The sequence below is a fragment of the Camellia sinensis genome, chromosome 2 (genome assembly GCF_055761805.1).
Source record: "Camellia sinensis isolate YWXY chromosome 2, ASM5576180v1, whole genome shotgun sequence".
Lineage (NCBI taxonomy): Eukaryota > Viridiplantae > Streptophyta > Magnoliopsida > Ericales > Theaceae > Camellia > Camellia sinensis.
In genome coordinates this window covers 219,952,110-219,971,835 of record NC_138962.1, presented here as the reverse complement: position 1 = coordinate 219,971,835, position 19,726 = coordinate 219,952,110, and the positions used below count along the sequence as shown (strand labels likewise).

At 36.8% G+C, this 19,726-nt stretch overlaps 1 long non-coding RNA gene across 1 annotated transcript; it reads left to right on the top strand.

Moving 5' to 3' along the window:
- The first annotated feature begins 601 nt into the window (after positions 1–601).
- LOC145820652 (uncharacterized) lies at positions 602–19,569 on the top strand. The gene is made up of 4 exons (XR_014362617.1): positions 602–732; positions 15,740–15,808; positions 18,439–18,578; positions 19,011–19,569. It is a non-coding gene; the product is annotated as an uncharacterized LOC145820652 (long non-coding RNA).
- The last annotated feature ends 157 nt before the right edge of the window (positions 19,570–19,726 follow it).

Below are 19,726 nucleotides of genomic sequence, written 5' to 3'. Positions count from 1 at the left end.
TAGTTAAAAGTTAGACATCTATATCTATACTTTTTTTCTTTTTCTTTTTTTATAAATTACAAATATACTCTTGAGATTTATTTAAAATACGAATTGATCCTTATGGTTTAGAAAATTACAAATATCTCCCTGTTAGAATTTTTTTATTTAACAAAATTAATTGAAAAAATAAAATTTTTAATTGTTCACTTATATAATAATAAAATTATCTGAATTATTAATTGAAATAAAATTTTAATATTATTAAAAACTATTAATTAACTTGATGATTAATTAATAAAAGTATCTATTTATTATGAAATTAAAAATCTTAAGAAACATAATATAATTTCTAAAATTATATAAAATAATTTATAATTTAAATAAATTTCAAGAGATGCATTTGTAATTTACCCTTCTATTTTTTTTTTTATATAGATATCCATATCTATACAGTATTATATAAGAGGGAGTTGATTATGCTACAGTACAGTGTTTGTGGCTCTTTCATTTGCCTGTTTTGCCGCTCTTGTATTTTCCAAGCCAATTCATAGCTCTTGTACAGTAATTTGTGAGAAGCAGCCACGTCACCTTTTGCTACAGTTTTTGGTGAGTGCGAGAGAGCCGCGTCTCTATATTTTCTCAATCTGTTCTCTCAGAATTCTGTGTTGCTGTCTCAAACTCACAGCCCCTCTCTCTCAACGGCAATCGAGGATGTCGAACAGCTCTCGCTCCGGGCCACCATCATCACAGGTAACAAAACTTCCATTGCTCTCTCTATTTTTCTGAAATCTGGTTCTTCTCTAATCTGATGAGTGAAATAGTTTTGAATTCAGTTCTGAAATGGTTTGATTTTGGAAAGAAGAGACCTAACAAAAAGGGTTCTCTATCTAGTCTAGAGTTGAGAGCTTCTCTCTCTAGAGATTTTTTATGTTTTCACAGCCATGGGGGATTGGGAAATTTTCCCTATTGTTCAGCTAACAATTAGGATACACAAATCAGCCAAGATGATGGATGGTAATTGAACTAGGTGAAATGTGAGTAAAAGTTTATAAAATTAGGCAAAATGTAAGCATATTTTATTTACGTTTTACCTATCTTTTCTTTTTTTCTTTTCAAATCCCTTCCTAAATCCTCCAAGCTGAAGCTTTACTTTGCACCTTCACATGATTCTTTCATACTGTGCACAACTGGCTGAAGCTTTACTTTGCACCTTCACATGATTCTTTCATACTGTGTTTGGTTGGGGATTTAGAAAGGGAAATGGAAATAGAAAAGACAGGTAAAATGTAAATAAAATATTCCTACATTTTATCTAATTTCACACACTTTTTTTCTTTTTTTTTTTCAAATCCCTTCTCAAATCTCCCAACTAAACACAGTGTCAGTAGGGTAACTCGCATATAACTTCAGAGATAAACAAAACCTTGAGATGCACTGACTGCATCTAGGTTGGTGGGTGGGGAATAATTGAAGTGTCACCAGTCAGTGATTTAATTCTTGTTTGTTTATATATGACTTACCTACCAAAAAAAATAGAGAAATGGTTTGATTTTTAGATGTCTTCTATGATTGAAATTGTTTGGCTTGTCACTCGGTTTATGACTTATCTGAGAAGTTATTGCTTGTTTTCCTTGGGGGAAATAACAATTTAGTGTTAATCTGCAAAAAACAAATTTGAAATTGGTGGTAAAATTTATGGAATTATTGGGACTTCATAATTTCTTGAACATGCAATGGTACCATTCTTTTTCATAATTGCTGAGTTTTTTTTCCCCAACTTTTGTCCTCCATATTAATACGAATTCTTTCTTGTCTATTTTCTGGGTTATAGTTTTTCCTTTGCTCTGCCCTTCTGACTTTAGCTAGCTCACATGAAATGAAAGTAAGCTTACCACATCTTTAGAACTCTTTCAAAGTATTCTTAGTGTTTGTGTTGAAACATTGACTTCATAAAGTATTTCTACTTGTAAATTTTCGAATTACATTTTCAATAGTTGGTGAATTGATGATAGATTTAATTAGTTTAGGATTGTTTAGAACCAAGATGCCAAGAGGATTAGGAGAATTTGACTCATGCAAAACAGTCCTTTTTTAAGTGAACAAATTTTGTGAGAAAAATTTGTAAATCCAAATGCAACCCCTGAATTTTGACATGTAAGAAATCCGTAATGAATTTGGGGATTTCAAGGAATACATATACTCAAGTCACATGCTATTGTGTAATAAATGACTATAAATCTTTCCTGGTCTGGCAAAGAATGAAGCCAACTTGAGTTCATAAAAAGAACTTTTCGCTTTAATTCTTTATATGGACCAAGTTACACATCAAAACTTGTTTGGTAAATTGGTCCTTAATTCTTGAGACTTAATTCTTACAATCTGTATTTTTTTTTTTTTGTCAACAAAAAAAAAAAAAAAAACAACCATTCAATCATATTGAATTTGACTAAACTAATTTATTATTTTCCAAGTGGTTTATTTGGTCCTCTTATACTCAACTTATGTACTGTTCTGCACAGCTTGACAATTGGTAATGGCTTAACTTTTTAGTTATGAGTTTTGACACTCTTCCTCATTCTTTCTTTTATGATTGTGAAATTTTAAATGTCTTTGTTGAATGTCATTTATCAGATGATGTTCAAGAAAAGAGGGATGGCCTAATAAAATCCAAGTCCATTAGTTGCTAATAATACTGCCTAAAGTTTTCTAATCAAGACATAGATGTGATCTTAAGGTTAGATCTTCGATCCTCATGTGCACATATTTACATCTCCAGGTGTGTTCCAAAAGTTCTTTGGTCCACTAGAAGGACAATGTACTGTTTTGTCTTTATAGTACTGCATGATTGCAATGAAGTTAAAATGCTTGATATCGTCAAATTGACAAGTAATTTACCTTCCACTTGATATGTTTTGAATTTTCTAAGTAAACACGAAGGCCCATGTTTGTTTGGTGGACATGACCTTGAGAGTAGATTAATAATCCAACAAAATGCATAATCTGATGTTTGGCTAAGAAAATTGGGATCTAGACTAATAGTTCATCCAGACATAGTATTCCCCATAATAAAAGAAGTTCAAACTAAGAAAGTATTCATATTAATTAGTTAAATTGAAAATTTGATAGATTTTCTCAATCCGTCCTCATAATCCTAAAACAATCGAAACGTTAGGATGTGATACACATTCCAGAGGGATTTATAAAATGTTAATATCATTTAATCCAGTCCGCCCAGTCAAACATAACCTAAAAGTTTTTATTAGATTATGAAACAATTTGTATTGTATTGTTAAGGTTTTAAACTGAACCATAATATTAGTAGAGATAAGAACATGCATCACTTCTTGCATGTTGAAGTGAGTACTGACCAATTTCAAATGGGATGGGTAATGTGATCACTAAAACTAGAACCTATTGTTGGCTTCCTTCTGCTAGCATTTATGACCCAGCAGTGGATTTTTTTCTCTCCTCTACACATAGTTGTATCTTAATCTTCTTAGCTTATATTTTATTAATGCCAATATCTCATCTGCATATCCAATATTCTAGCCAGTGTTGATAGTGACCATTATTGCAGGTGGAAACATTTGGCGCAATAGCAAAAACTGAAAAAAAAAAAAAAAAAAAATTAAAAATTAAAAATTGCTTGCATTCTTGATAAGTATGAAGTGCTCCTTCATTTTCTCTTATTTTGTTTTCCTGTTTATTGTTATGTATCCTTGTTTAATGGTTAGGTTTTGGTAGGAATAGAATGACCATTGGATTAAAATTTAAATTTGAAGGTTTTCCAGGATTACTGTCTACACACAGATCTCCTCAAGAAAAACAAATTCAAGAGATTTTGGTACTGATACTTGAAAAGAAAAGAAAAAACTTGAAGATCTAAAATATCTGCATCACTATTTTGAAGGACTTCTTATTCTTGACCTCTATCATGTGCAATGTTATAGCCTCTATTTTATTTATACATTTTGATCTATATTATGAATTTCACAAGGTTTATAATCACATTCTTCCAAATTACATATTACATCAATTCATGGGCATGTGCTATATTGTGCAAAACTAAGAGCTCTTCTTAGAGAATCTGCAACTTGGAGATTATGTTCTTTAATCGAAACTGGTGTAAATACTATATTGTGCACCAATTTGTTTGATAATTAGATTACCTTAAATGGTGCAAAAATGGCTTAAACACAGTTTATAGAAAAGTGCATTACTTGTAACCCCACAAGCATTCCTTGGTATGAAACTTTTACTTTACTTGTGACTCCATCGCAAACTAATCGTGATAATGATAGGGAGGTGCATGGGTTAGCTTAAGTATTTGACCTGTTTACACACACACAACACACCTCTCTTGGATTTGACATGAATTATACTTAGAAAATATGAGGAAGAAGAACTCCGAAAATATGAGGAAGAAGGAATATATTTTTGTGATATTCAAAACTTCTTATCTTACAAGACCAAATGACACTCCTTATATAGGAGATATTACAAACATCATTATAACCCATTATATGCCACTTATATATTATATATTACCACTATCTACCACTATCATATTATATACATGTCACTATCTGCCACCAACACTACTATCATATTCTATACATGCCACTATCTGCCACCAACACCACTATCATATTATATACATGCCACTATCTTATTATATACATTAACACAAGTTTCCAGCACTCCCCCTCAAGCTGGTTTGAAGATATCTTCCATAGCCAGCTTGCTAGTCAGCTTATCAAATTGCTTCTTGTGTAGTCCCTTCGTTAGCACATCAGCTAATTGTTCACCTATTGGAAGGTAGGTCATACAGATTATGCCAGCATTGATTTTCTCCTTGATGAAATGTTTATCCACTTCTATATGTTTAGTGCGATCATGTAGAACTGGATTATGAGCTATAGATATAGCTGCTTTGTTGTCACAATAGACCTTCATAGGTGTCGGGTGAGAAAGCTTTAATTCTTCAAGAATTCTTTTAATCCACATTACTTTACAGATTCCATGGGCAACAGCTCTGAACTCTGCTTCTGCACTACTTCTAGCTACCACATTCTGTTTTTTACTCCGCCATGTAACTAGGTTCCCACCTACAAAGGAGCAGTATCCGGATGTTGATCTCCTGTCTGTAACACTTCCTGTCCAGTCTGCATCTGTGTATACTTCAACTTGAAGATGTCCATGTTTCTTGAACAGTAAGCCTCTCCCTGGAGTTCCTTTCAAATATCTTAAGATCTTATAAACGGCCTCAAAGTGCTCTGCCCCTGGTGAGTGCATGAACTGACTTACCATGCTGACTGCAAAGGCAATATCAGGCCGCGTATGAGACAAGTAAATCAATTTCCCTACAAGTCGCTGATATTGTTCCCTCTCTTTGACTTCTTCAGCCTTAGCAGCTTGTAACTTCAAGTTAGGCTCGATCGGAGTCTCCACCATCTTACAACCAAGCATACCTGTTTCTCCAAGGCGATCAAGAACATATTTTCTCTGATTAACGAATATACCTTCCTTGGATCTTGCAAATTCCATTCCGAGGAAATACTTGAGGGCTCCCAGATCCTTAATGTGAAATTCTTTTGCGAGTTTCTCTTTGAGGGCTGCTAACTCTGCTTCATCATTACCAGTTAAAATGATGTCATCAACATAAACAATCAAAATTGCAATTTTACTGTCTTTTGAATGTTTATAAAATATTGTGTGATCTGCTTGACTCTGCGAGAAGCCACAACTGATAACTGCCTTCCCAAAGCGTTCAAACCACGCTCTTGGTGATTGTTTGAGTCCGTATAATGACTTGTTCAATCTGCATACTCTGACGCTTCCAAGTCTCTGCTCAAATCCCGGCGGTAGGCTCATGAACACCTCCTCTTCAAGATCACCATTGAGAAATGCATTTTTAATGTCAAGTTGATGTAGAGGCCAATCTGAATTTACTGCAAGAGATAACAGTACTCTGATGGAATTTATTTAGCAACAGGAGCAAACGTCTCCTAATAGTCGATCCCATAAGTTTGAGTGAAGCCTTTAGCCACCAGTCTCGCCTTGTATCTCTCAACGCTTCCATCTGCGTTACATTTTATCGTAAACACCCATTCACACCCAACTGTTTTCTTGTCTTTGGGTAGATCAACTATCTCCCAAGTACCACTTCTCCTTAAAGCATTCATCTCCTCCATGACTGCTAATTTCCAATTCGGATCATCCAATGCTTCCTGTATATTCCTTGGAACAAACAAGTGTGAAATCCTAGATGTGAAAGCTCTATGGTTTTTAGACAGTCTTTGATAGGAGAGGTAATTTGCAATAGGATGTTTAATGCAATTTCGGACACCTTTCCTAATTGCTATAGGAACATCAAGGTCGGAAATAGAAGGAATAGGATTACCTAAAATTTTGATGCCAGAACTCAGGTGGACATTCGGGTCATTAGGATGGACATTCGGGTCATTATTCCTCAGATGAAATCGCTTCCTAGTATAAACCTGAAGCTTAGAATTTAGATCATTTTGTAGTACTTCTCCCCCTAAACAAGAATCTTCTTGACTAGGCACCATAGAACTTGGTTCTCCTAAGTGATCATTATCAGACAGATGTGGTTTTTGTGTAGGATAAATGACATTGGGGAGCGGGATAGAAATATCCCAAAAACGGTCTTCTACTCCACTTGTCTCCCCCTGAAGAGAAGTGTTGGGGAAATAGGATTTTGTTTCCACAAATGACACATCCATATTCACATGAAATTTCTTGGTTTGAGGATCGAAACACTTATACCCCTTTTTGTTTGAGGAATAACCCAAAAAAACACATTTTATAGCACGGGGGTCAAGTTTTGAACGAAATTGACTGGGAACATGAACATAGGCAGTACATCCAAAAACTTTGGCGGGTAAATCAGAAAACAACCTCGAGTCAGGAAAAAAAGTTTTGAGACAATCAAAAGGTGTTTTGTATGTTAACACCTTTGTAGGCATCTTGTTTATCAAATAAGAGGCTGTTAAAATTGCTTCACCCCATAAATATTTAGGAATATGCATGTAAAACATTATAGCACGTGCTACTTCAAGTAAATGTTTATTTTTTCGTTCTGCAATGCCATTTTGTTGAGAGGTATCCCGACATGTAGATTGATGAAAAATCCCTTTTTTTTCCAAAAACTCACCCAACTGCTCATTGAAATATTCTGTTCCATTATCAGAATGTAAAATACCAATTTTGGTTTGAAATTGGTTTTCAATCATATTGTAAAAATTTGTGAATAAATTTTTCACGTCAGATTTTTTATTCATCAAATAAATCCAACATAAGCGGGTATGGTCATCAATAAATGTAACAAACCATCTTTTACCAGAAAGAGTAGTGATTTTAGAATGGCCCCAAACATCACTATGAATCAAATAAAAAGGTTTGGAAGCCTGGTAAGGTTTTGGCAAATAAGTAGAGCGATGAAATTTTGCAAAAATGCAACTTTCACAATGAAAAGAAGAACAATCAATCCCTTTAAATAATTCTGGAAATAAATGTTTCAGATAAAGAAAACTAGGATGTCCTAGCCTATAGTGCCATAGCATTATTTTTTCTCGAACAGAGATTGAACTAGTACTATTAAAGCTCTGAGCTTTTTTATTACTAACAGGTACTTCATCAAAGTAGTTAAGACCTTCAAGCATCCTAGCACGCCCAATCATCATCCCCGAGTTCTAGTCCTGAAATTCACAATGAGATTCAAAAAATGTAACACGACAATTAGAATCCTTAGATAGTTTACTGACAGACAAAAGGTTGCAGGCTAAGTTAGGGACGTGAAGAACAGCATTGAGATTAATTTTCTCAGTTAGTTTAATAAATCCTTTTCCTGCAATAGGTGAAAAACTACCATCGGCTATTCTGATTTTGTCATGACTAGAACAAGGGAAATAGGTACTAAATAAATGGGAAAAACTAGTCATGCGATCGGAGGCACCGGAATCTATGATCCACGGAGAGAAGTTTAGGCAAGAGAAGGCTTTAGGATTTCTACCTGTTTGTGCCAACAAAACACTAGAAGTACCGGATGAGGAGTTGGATTTTATCAGCTTTAAGAGTTGATCAATCTGCTCTTTGTTAAAGGGACCTGAATCGGCTTCATTAACGGTAGGAAAGCCACGATTCTTCTCTCCTTGTTTGCTGCTTTTACAGTTGACAGGTTTGCCATGGATCTTCCAACACGTTTTGCGTGTATGGCGAGGCTTGTTGCAAAAATCACACCAGACCCGTGGCTTATTATCAAACCTGCGCTGGTAATTTGCAGCCTTGTTGGCCGCAGCATCGCTAATTAAAGCAAAAATTTCAATTGATTCACCAATACCTTTTTTCTTAAGCATGACGCTCCTTCGGCTCTCTTCCCTTCTGACTTCGGCAAATACTTCGCCAATGGATGGGAGAGGAGGTCTGCCAATAATTCTTCCTCGCACTTCATCGAACTCAATGTTGAGGCCGGCAAGAAACTTGTAAATACGGCTGTCTTCCATAGTTTTCTTGTGGTGGTTGCAGTCGTCAACCGATTTCCATTCGTATGTGTTGAAGATGTCAAGATCCTGCCACAACCTTTTCAACGAATTGAAATATTTGGTGACGGAATCATCTCCTTGACGAATCTCTCCCAACTTCAAAGTTAATTCGAAAACTTGAGATTGATTTCCTAGGTCAGAATACATCTGACTAACATTATTGTAAGATTTCTAAACAACCTGTATATTAGATTGAATTAATTTGAACAAAGAATACATACATCATTTATATAGAGTACCACTAATCCTAACCCTACATGAATACATTACTGAGATATATAGAAGTCTAATAAACATAGGACACTGATTCCTAATCTGAGGAGAACACATATTCTCACACCCCCGCTCAAACTCAAGGTGTTTTAGCAGAAAACACAGAGAGTTTGTCAAGAAAAAACCGAAACCGAGCAGTGGTGTGAGTCTTAGTGAAGAAGTCAGCAAGTTGCAGAGCCGAAGAGACAAAAGGAAGCGAGATAAAGCCAGACTGCAGATGCTGACGGACGAAGTGACAATCAATCTCAATATGTTTTGTCCGTTCATGGAAGACAGTATTATGAGCAATTTGAATAGCACTTCGGTTGTCACAATAGAGAGAGGTTGGGGAAGATTGAGGGACGCCCAACTCAGATAAGAGCTGACGAAGCCAGACAATTTCAGCAGTAGCATGAGCCATAGCACGATACTCAGCTTCGGCAGTAGAACGGGCAACAACAGTCTGTTTCTTGCTTTTCCAAGAAATTAGGGAATCACCAAGAAACATACAGAAACCAGAAGTAGATTTACGATCATTAACATCACCAGCCCAATCAGCATCAGCATAAGCCACCAAATCTAAGGAAGAAGTAGAAGAGAACAGCAAGCCCTGAAAGATAGTACTGCGAAGATAACGAAGAATTCGAAGCAAAGCAGCCCAATGTGTAGAGCGAGGGGCAGAAACAAACTGACTAATCACATGGACAGCATAGGCAAGATCAGGGCGAGTAACGGTCAGATAGACTAAGCAACCCACAAGCTCGCGATACAACGTAGGATCATCTAGAGGAACCCCATCAGTAGTGTTGAGCTTTACATTAAGTTCAATGGGGGTATCAGACAGCTTAGTGTCAGTAAGTCTGGCACGATGAATAACCTCGTTAGCATACTTAGCCTGGGACAGAAAGTAACCCTTGGGAGAAGAAGCCACCTCAATGCCAAGAAAATACCGCAATGGTCCCAGATCCTTCATTTCGAAGGTGCGAAAGAGATGCTGCTTGACCTCGGAGATAGCAGAAGAGTCAGAGCCAGTGATGATCATATCATCTACATATAGTAAGAGAGCAACAAAACCAGCCGAGGTATGTCTTAGAAATAAAGCAGAGTCGGAAGCAGAAGGATGAAACCCAAGCTCGGTAACAGCAGTCTGAAAGCGATCATACCAAGCACGAGGAGACTGCTTCAGACCATATAGAGCACGCCGAAGACGACAGACTTGGCCAGAGGAATGGTGAAGACCAGGGGGAGGACGCATGTAAACCTCCTCAGTGAGAGTGCCATTAAGAAAAGCATTCTTAACATCCATCTGATAAAGGGGCCAAGAACGAACAGCAGCGACAGAGATCAAAGTACGGACAGTAGTCATCTTGGCAACAGGAGCAAATGTCTCCTCATAATCAATACCATACTCTTGGGAGAAACCTTTGGCCACCAGACGAGCTTTGTAGCGCTCAAGAGAGCCATCAGAATGAGTCTTGACTTTGTAGACCCATTTGCAACCAACTAGATTCTTACCAACAGGTAAAGGAACTAACTCCCAAGTACTCGTTTTCTGTAGAGCAAACAACTCATCCTCCATAGCTTGAACCCAATGAGGATCCTGACAGGCCTCCTTGTAAGACTGAGGTTCTGCAAAAGAGTGAATAGCAGACAAAAAGGTACGATAGGAAGCAGAAAAACAAGTATTAGACCAACCCAACCTTTGTGGAGGATGACGCGCTCGAGGAGGATATCGGTGTGCAGCAGGATCAGAGTCGTCAGAAGCAAGAGGATCAGCAGCAGGGGTAGAGACAACTTGTAGAGGAGGAGCCTTGCGACGAGAATAAACTAACAACGGAGGAGAAGAAGAAAGAGAAGGAGAAGGCGAAGGAGGAGGCGAAGGAGGAGAAGTAGTCAGAGGTGAAGCAGAAGGAGAAGATGGAATAAGCTCAGGAGGAACTGTGGAGATGTACTCATCAGATGGGACCTCAGAAGGAAATGGATCAATATGAACCAAATCCTCTTTGGAAACTGGGGCGGTGAGAGGAGGAAGCTGAAAGTAAGATAGACGTTCGAGAAAGGCAACATGGCGGGAGACATAAAGGCGACGAGAAACAGGGTCATAACAGCGATAACCTTTCTGAGTGAGACTATATCCCAAAAAAACACATAGGACAGATCGGGCACTAAGTTTAGTCCTATCTTTACGGGGTAAAAGGACAAAACACGCAGACCCAAATACACGAAGGAGGGAGTAATTAGGAGGTTGAGAAAAGAGAGCCTCATAAGGAGATCGACCCGAAAGAAGGGGGGTAGGCATACGATTGAGAAGAAAAGCAGCAGTAAGAACTGCCTCACCCCAAAACGGAGCTGGAACGGAGGCAGAGAGAAGAAGAGATCTAGCTGTCTCAAGAAGATGACGGTGTTTACGCTCAGCTCGGCCATTTTGGGCAGGTGTATCAGTACAAGAAGTTTGGTGAATGGTACCCAAGTTGGCCAAATATTCACAGAATTCAGTTTTAAAGTATTCCCCACCCAAGTCAGACCGCAACAATTTAATAGTAGATCCAAACTGTGTAGTGACCATAGACTGGAAAGTACGATATATTTGGTAGAAGTCAGACTTATGAGTCATAAGATAAACCCACGTGTAACGGGTGCAATCATCTACAAAAGACACATAATATACTGAACCCCCTTTAGTAAGAACAGGAGAGGGTCCCCAGACATCAGTATGCACAAGAGAGAAAGGAGAAACAGAAATAGACGTACTTTTATTAAAAGGTAAAGCTGACATTTTAGCAAGTTTACACCCCCGACATTCATCAATTTGACTAGGAGAAACTTTACCCAACAATCCTGACTGAGCTAAAGACCGTAAGCGGTCAACAGACAAATGACCAAGACGAGAATGCCATAAGTAAAACTGACTCGACTGAGAATCTAATTGAAACGAGGAAAGTGCAGCTGGAGAGGTGGATAAGGGGAGATGCAAGCTTTCAACCACATAGAGATCTCCAATTCTACGGCCGATCCCAATCTGCTTCTTTGACACCCGATCCTGCACACAACAGACAGAAGAGGAAAAGATAACATCAAAACCAGACGCATCAAGTTGACTGATAGATAACAAACTGACAGATAACTGAGGAACATAAAAGACAGAAGGAATAGTAACAGCAGACATGGCAGAGGGTAAGACAGACCCAACAGATAAAACAGACATACCAGATCCATTAGCAGTATTAATAGTAATAGGAACGGGTGGGGGAATACAATTTTGGAGTAAAGAAAGGTGAGGAGTCATATGATGTGAGGCTCCAGAATCAAAAATCCAAACAGAAGAAGAGATACCTGAAGAGGACCCAAGCAAACCTGAATGAAGAGAGGTAAGAGCGGAGGCAGATGGGGATGACTGAGAGGTGGACAAGATATGCTGAAGTTGTGCAACCTGAGCACTTAGGGAAGCCAAGTCAGGATCGGGAGCCGGAGTAGATGCAGTGTAAGCAGCAGGAGGTCGGAAAGTACTCGAAGTAGTACCGCGGAACTGTGTCTGAGAAGACGGAGCAGGCTGACGTCCCTTTTTAGGACAATTGTTCTTCCAATGACCCCTCTGATGGCAGAAAGCACACTCATCTAGCCCTAATGGTCCTCTCTTGGGTTTCGCAGTGGCCTGAAGTTGATGAGAAGGAGGGGTCGATAACAAGGGCGGCTTGGCAGGAGCCAAGAACACAGAAGGAGACAAAGTCTGACTGGCCGTCTTAAGACGGGTTTCCTCGGAGAGGAGTTCACGAACAATAGCATCCACAGAGGGAAGAGGAGATCGGTGAAGGATGCCACCTCGAATAGCCTCATACTGAGGGGAGAGAGCTGTTAAGAACTGGACTAAACGACCCTGTTCCCGAAACTCAATATAAGCGTCTAATATCTTGAGACTAGGTGGTTCCATAAGAGCCAACTGATCCCAGAGACCTGTCATCTCAATATAAAAGTCCTGAATAGTTTGATCCCGCTGACGAGCACCCTGAATAGTTGTTTCCAACTCATACCGCTTGGCAAAATTGGACTGTTGATAAACACCGAGTAAATAATCCCACACTTCCTTGGCAGTACTGTACTTGGAAAACATCATTCCAATACGGTCATCCACAGAGTTGTGAAACCAGGTAAGAACTTGGGCATTATCACAATCCCAAGTGTCACAAGAAGACAGATACCCTTCTACCTTTGGGTCCGATGGACGAGGAGCAGAACCAGAAACATAGCCCCATTTTTTTTGACCAAGAAGAAAATTTTTCATAACACTGGCCCAATAGGCATAATTACCACCATTGAGTTTACATTTAATGGCTTGAATTTTAGGGTCCATTATTGTAATAAAAGATTAATGGGTCAAAGTATACTAATAACTTAATAAATGGGCCAAAACAGGAATAAGGGTTTTAAATGGAAATACCCAAGTTGAAGCACAGCGATCGCGAAGCAGAGAGAGAGAGAGAGACTGAAGCTGAGATTGATTTCAGACGGAGCTCGCGAAGATCTCAGACAGAGATCACGAAGCACAGAGGCAGACGAACCAGATTACTAGAGAGCCGACCACAGAGAGACGACCCCAGGAGTCACGAAGCACAGAAAGGCGACCACAGAGAGACGACCACAAGAGTCGACCAAGACGGAGACACGATGAGCCGCGAGGACGACTGAGACTGAGATGAGCAGTTCGATGGGTCAACTGAGACGACTCACTCGCGAGACGAGGCATCCAAAAGAAGCCCTTGCAGATGAAACAGATGGGTCACCCAAGTCACGAACAGAGATCGAACCAAAGGAGTTTGATCATGTACCAGATAATCGAGAAAGAGAGAACGCGATCAAACAGATGAATCACAAACAAGTTGAACCAGAGTGTGCGTAACCCTAGCCAACACGAAATCAGGAATCACAAAGCTCTGATACCATGTAAGATTTCTAAACAACCTGTATATTAGATTGAATTAATTTGAACAAAGAATACATACATCATTTATATAGAGTACCACTAATCCTAACCCTACATGAATACATTACTGAGATATATAGAAGTCTAATAAACATAGGACACTGATTCCTAATCTGAGGAGAACACATATTCTCACAATTATCCCACAACTCTTGTGCAGTAGTATAGCACATGTAATTAGAGCTTATATCCTCCTCCATGGAATTGACCAACCATGTCATAACTATGGAGTTTTCAGCGTCCCAACTGTCGAACAGTGGATCATTAACAGCAGGAGCCTTCTTGTCACCAGTGATGTAACCGATCTTTCCTTGCCCACGGATATACATCCGGACAGATTGTGACCAGCAGAGAAAATTATCACCATTTAGGCGGATGGTGGTGATTTGGACAGAGTGAGAGTTGGACGTTTTCACCGGAATGGCAGCGGCAGGGGTTGAAGTGGTTTCGGACGTGACTTCCGACATGGCTATGACGGTTTTAGGGCTGCTGTGTTTTTTGTTGCTCTGATACCAACTTAGAAAATATGAGGAAGAAGAATTCCGAAAATATGAGGAAGAAGGAATATATTTTTGTGATATTCAAAACTTCTTATCTTATAAGACCAAATGACACTCCTTATATAGGAGATATTACAAACATCATTATAACCCATTATATGCCACTTACATATTATATATTACCACTATCTACCACTATCATATTATATACATGCCACTATCTGCCACCAACACCACTATCATATTCTATACATGCCACTATCTGCCACCAACACCACTATCATATTATATACATGCCACTATCTTATTATATACATTAACACAAGTTTCCAGCAATTATTAGTCTCAAAATTTTCAATACTATGCTCATTCAATGTTTTGTCAAACACTTCACTTTCTAGAATCTGCTTATTTTCATCGATGTTATGGAGTCGTTGCTAGACGTGATTTTTGTAATTTGTCAAAGCTTGTGGTTGCAAGAAATATAATGAAGGATATGTGGAGTCACTTGAATGAACATATATTGATTATGACAGACAGTTCATCATACAAATCCTGTGGAGCTTCATGTACAAGGCATAGGGCTGTAAATGTCTCAGGTTATTCATAAGTAGCTAAGGCAACGCTTATTAGGAGCTTTTGAATTCTCATTTCTTGGCCTGGCCAACCTCACACTCAAGCTAGACCTCCTAGGTTGTTAATGAGCAGTAGTGTTGTATGACCCACCAGCTCTTTAGAATCGATGTTAATAGAGCTTATAAATGTAGATTATTTTGTGATCACTACAATTGTCTTTCCTAAAATCAAAAGAGGCTTATACATGATGTAACTAAGAACATTATTTGGTCCATCTTTCATCCTCCATCCCCTCTCTAACCATCCTTGTATGTCCAAGTGAGAAGCTTTTTACCAGATCATAGAATAGAGAATTTGTCCCTTAAAATAAGTTTAGACAACAACTCTTTAATAATTGCATTCTATAGTCCTAAGCCACCTGTACACACTTTTGACCAGGCAATGTTTTCAAATAATAATTATTATTTTTTTAGTAAAACATATACCAATGTTCCAATTATGAATTGAACCTTGTGCTTTCACAATGAATTCCAATAAATTTTTGCATTATCTAAATTTCACCTGTGTGTTGGGGATAAGATGGATCCCAGACCTTTTTATAACTCCATAACCATGAGCATGACTACCCACAACCAATATGGAAGCATGGTGTTTCTCCACAGCCTCACAGAGAACATTTGTAGAATCTTGCTCTATCTGATGTATAATAATCATTATAAATCATTCTTTGATATGTGATCACTTTATATGAATTCAATTTCTTAAGAGGGAAATATTTTACTCTATTTTGACTTTTGTTTAGCTTATTAATTTTATGCAAGAGGTGACAGTTTCTTATGTTGTTTGTCTACTCATTAATTGTTCTTTTTTCTTTTTTTTACTCTCAGAGAGAAGACAATCCTTCCTAGTTGTGAGCTTGAAATTCTCTTTTGCACTTCCTATCATGTCGCGAAAAGGTACTTATACAAAATCTGCTATCATCTACTTTTTTTAAACCTCATCACACAACAACTAAGATATTACATTTGCTTTCTTTAATTTGCTTTTAATTTTTCCAAATGATCAAACTTTCAAACATTGAGAATAGAAGGAACTTCTCTCTCTTTAGAACTCTTCTAGAATTGACCTAAATTTTTTAACAAAAGTTCTTGTTAATTCTTTATATGTTATAAATGCTTTGTGTTTGCTTATGTTAAACGTAGAAGTACTTCTTACTTTCTTTAATTTTCAATTCTTAATTTCACCCTTTACCTTTAATTTTCATGCTACATTTTTGTCTTCTATTTTCTGAACCAAAGACTCAAAAAAAAAAAAAAAAAAAACGATTTACCCTCCACAAATACATTCCCAATTTTAGTAACTTCTTAATATACTATGTGAAAATTATAATCATCACCAAATTGTTTTAAGAGGCCAATGAGAGTGCCTTAATATCTTAAATTAAGTAGTTAGCGACAAACATCACAATCACAACATTTGGAAAAATGCAACATATCTCATGAGCAGCTGATGCAACCACCTTAACAAAATGGATTCTCAAAAACCAGTCTTCCATACCAGAGGATTCCCCTATTTTGCCAACTCGTCACCATCATTTAGAAAACAAATTTGGGAGTGAGTTTTTATTTTGTTTTATGGTCTATTCAGAAGGTTCCAAATGGCCATGTTTTAAAAAATGATGAAGCAAATTGGTGGGATTGGTTCGCTTGATCAAGTAAGAGTTTATTTTTTCAGTTAACCCAATCAATCATTAAGTTTTTTCCTCCATTAGGGTAGCTCAATTGGTGGTGTTATTGACCTAATTGGGTGTTTTGTTGATTTTAAAACTGGAATGTACTGAGTTTTATTTCTTATGCACTTGTGTTGTCTACTGCACATCATCCACTACACATTCATGCATATATTGTTATTCACTTTAGTGTATCTATTAAAAAATCTATTATGATTCCTAAATTTTCTCACATTCAATCTTCTACTTTCTGCTTCTGTGTTGTGTTTTGCTTACATTTTGAAGACCATTCTAAATTAATAGTCATATGCAACTTCGTTGCTTTACTTTTTGCTTTTATTAAGTAGTGATGAATTATTTGCATTCCACTGGTTTATTTCTTATGAGTTTGCCTTCAAATAACACTGAAAATCAAGAGAGTGAGCTTGCCAGTTGAATAAAGAGCATGATATCAGTCCAATTATATTGAACATGGGACAAATTCCCTGGAAGTTAGAATGTAGCTGCTGCATATAAGAGAACAAGAGATTCCCAGAAAAACTCAATTTAATTAATTTGAACATGTCTACTTGGATTCAACTCAATGAATTTTTTTGCAACATACAGCTCCATCTAGAGTCATATCCTCCCTTCTTTCATTATTGCCAATAAAATTTTATATTCACTTTCCTTCCTGAAACGCATGGGAGATGAAATAAGAGCTATAATTGTATATTCACTTTCTTTTTGAGGGGGTAAAGTAAGAGCCATATAATTTACCTTTCAATCTTACTACCTAAAATCATGTTTCAGCACTATCGCATAACTATGTTTTCTTTTATAAGGGTTTATTTTTTATACAAAGTAAGAGGTGTCTATGTTTGCACTTTCAGTAACTTCATAGCTTGATTCATCTATCTTACTTCCCATTGTTTCCTCATATTATATCTTATATTTGCAATTCTATTTGCTCTATTTTCAGTTAGATTATATGCCCTTTTATGTTTGTTTTAGAATCCTCAAATTGAATTTAAATTTCCTTTTGTTTGTTGATTTCTACTACGGGATGAACCTATTGATGGCAGTCAAAATGAAAGCTCATTCATCACCTATAGCTGGATTTCAATGTCGTGGCAAAATGCTTGCTGGTGATCATTGTTCATCCCAACTTTTTAGGATGTCATCTATTCAGCCTCAATATTGTGAGCCTACTCTATTTGAATCCTCTGTTACAAGTGAACCAGTGGGTGATTTCACTTAGCTTAAGGATGAAGCCTTTGTACTTCTTCGCCGACTTAACATGCATAAGTCCTCAAACAATTTGCTTCATGATATTCTTTCTCAATCTCCACCTTTGAAATTGCTTATTCATTTTGACAACATTGTCAAAGAAGAGTTAACATGCATAAGTCCTCAAACAATTTGCTTCACGATATTCTTTCTCAATCTCCACCTTTGAAATTGGTTATTCATTTTGACAACATTGTTAAAGAAGAGTTAGAGATGGAATATCAACTTCTTTTGGATAAATATCACGATCAAGTTTTTTTTAATGCAAATCAGAGTAGTGCATCGTCCTAACTTTGTAACATTGTTAATACTGTTTATACATAGATGTTTTGTTCTTCTTCCCTATGTGTATAGTGATGTTTTATGTTATTTGGTGTTATCAACTCTTCTTTTTATTATTTTTTCCTTTTAATTTTTGTTAATGTGATTAGAATGAGTTTCCTGTGTTTTACTAGCTGATTTGTGCATAATAATTATCATATGTGTAGGACCAATCCTATACATATAGATACTTGATTTTGTGATGTTTCTGTGTGTCAAGTGAATAATTTTTTGCAAAAAAACATATTGACTTTTAAGCTATTTCAGGATATCTTACACTATTTGTTGCTGACAATATGATTACCATGGATGAATTTGTCAATCGATTCACAAAATGGCTTGACGACGCAAAGCGTTCAATGGATAAAGAATACCACTCAGTAAAATCATTGAAAGATTTATGTCAGGTAATTTGATCTATATGAATTTATGATTCATTAGCAGCTTTCAAATCCCATCTTGTTACAATTGTCACAGATTTTACAACCTTGGATTCAAAAGTAAATAGCGGAACATGAATGCAGAAGTAACTAATATCGCAAATTTTAGTACATATTCAAAGCTTGGAACACCAGATACACAAACCATCAAAAGGTTAGTGCTTTTATTTTTCATTTTCTTCGTTTTTTTTTTTGGAAAACAAAACAAAAAAGTTCAAACCAAGTTAGTATCGTTCTCTGTTTCTGTTTTCATTTTCCGAAAAACACTTCCTCATCTTTACTATTCTCTCTTTTCATTCGCTATAAAACACTTTCTAATCTTTATTATTCCTGATCAATGCTATAGGGAAGCATATGGAATGAACAAAAAGACAAACTGACTTTGTAGATATTTTACAGCTGGAAATGTTGTTTTGTCTTGGGGACAGCAAGAGGAAGATCAGCTATGTCATGGTGGATGCTGAAGATCATCTTTTTCCTACTCAAGTGCATTACATGGTCATGAAATAGTACCTGTTACTTGTGGAGCTGATCATACAATTGCATTTTCTTAATCAAGTATGCAAGTGTACAGTTGGGGATGGTAGGGTTTTTTTATTTGTCTATCAGAATACAGAAAAACCTACTTTGTCTCAGTAATGCTTAGGTAAAATTTGAGAACTTTGCTTTTTTGGGAACAACTTTGAACCATAAAAGCCTACTTTCCACCGTTTGGTTTGTCGGCACTTGATCTCAACTTAAGTCCATTTGGGAAGGATTCAAGTGGTTTGAATCATGGGCATGGGCCGTCGTGGAGCCTCGCAATATTAATAAGGACTCACCTTGTTACACATTTATCTTTTACATGTCATGTATTTTTTAACAAATGTTACGTAAGGTTGGTCCTCACTCTATGGGGGCCAAGGCAAAGTGTAAAAATGGGGCTTTTATACATAATTAAAAAATATATATTTATTTAGTTTTTTTGGCTTATACCAATACAAAATTTGCTTGTATATATCAATATTAAAATTAGTAATTTTTTACCTATACTATGCACAAAAATTATCTAAAATATTAGGTGATAAATTTAATTTGAAATATTATATTAGTGAATAATTTGAATGTAACTTGTT